Source organism: Arachis duranensis, chromosome 10, assembly GCF_000817695.3.
Source record: "Arachis duranensis cultivar V14167 chromosome 10, aradu.V14167.gnm2.J7QH, whole genome shotgun sequence".
In the NCBI taxonomy this organism is placed as follows: Eukaryota; Viridiplantae; Streptophyta; class Magnoliopsida; order Fabales; family Fabaceae; genus Arachis; species Arachis duranensis.
This window is the reverse complement of record NC_029781.3, coordinates 74644949-74645696: the sequence shown is the minus strand read 5'-3', so window position 1 is coordinate 74645696 and position 748 is coordinate 74644949.

Below are 748 nucleotides of genomic sequence, written 5' to 3'. Positions count from 1 at the left end.
AGGAATCAACCCTCAAATATGCGAGCACAGAATATTTTTAGAAGAGGGAGCAAGACCTGTCCGTCAACCACAAAGAAGATTGAATCCCACCATCTTGGAAGTTATCAAAAAGGAAGTGACCAGACTATTGGAGGCCGGTATCATATATCCCATTTCAGACAGTGAATGGGTAAGCCTAGTGCAAGTGGTGCCCAAGAAGTCCGGAGTCACTACAGTGAAAAATGAGCATGGAGAGCTCATAGCAGTTAGAGTTCAGAATGCTTGGAGAGTCTGCATTGATTACAGACGTCTCAACCAAGCTACTCGTAAGGATCACTATCCACTTCCATTCATTGATCAAATGCTGGATCGCCTGTCAGGTAAATCACATTATTGTTTTTTAGATGGTTACACAGGTTATTTCCAGATTCATATAGCTCCTGAAGATTAGGAAAAGACTACTTTTACATGTCCTTTTGGGACCTATGCTTATAAAAGAATGCCCTTTGGCTTGTGCAATGCACCAGCTACTTTCCAAAGGTGCATGATGAGTCTTTTCTCCGATCTTATTGAGGACTGTATGGAAGTTTTTATGGACGATTTTAGCGTTTATGGTGATTCTTTTAACCTTTGCTTAGATGGATTATCTAGAGTATTAGATAGATGTATTAATACAAACCTTGTATTGAATTTCGAAAAATGCCACTTTATGGTAAAGCAAGGGATTGTATTGGAACATGTGGTATCTAATAATGGCATTTCTGTAGAC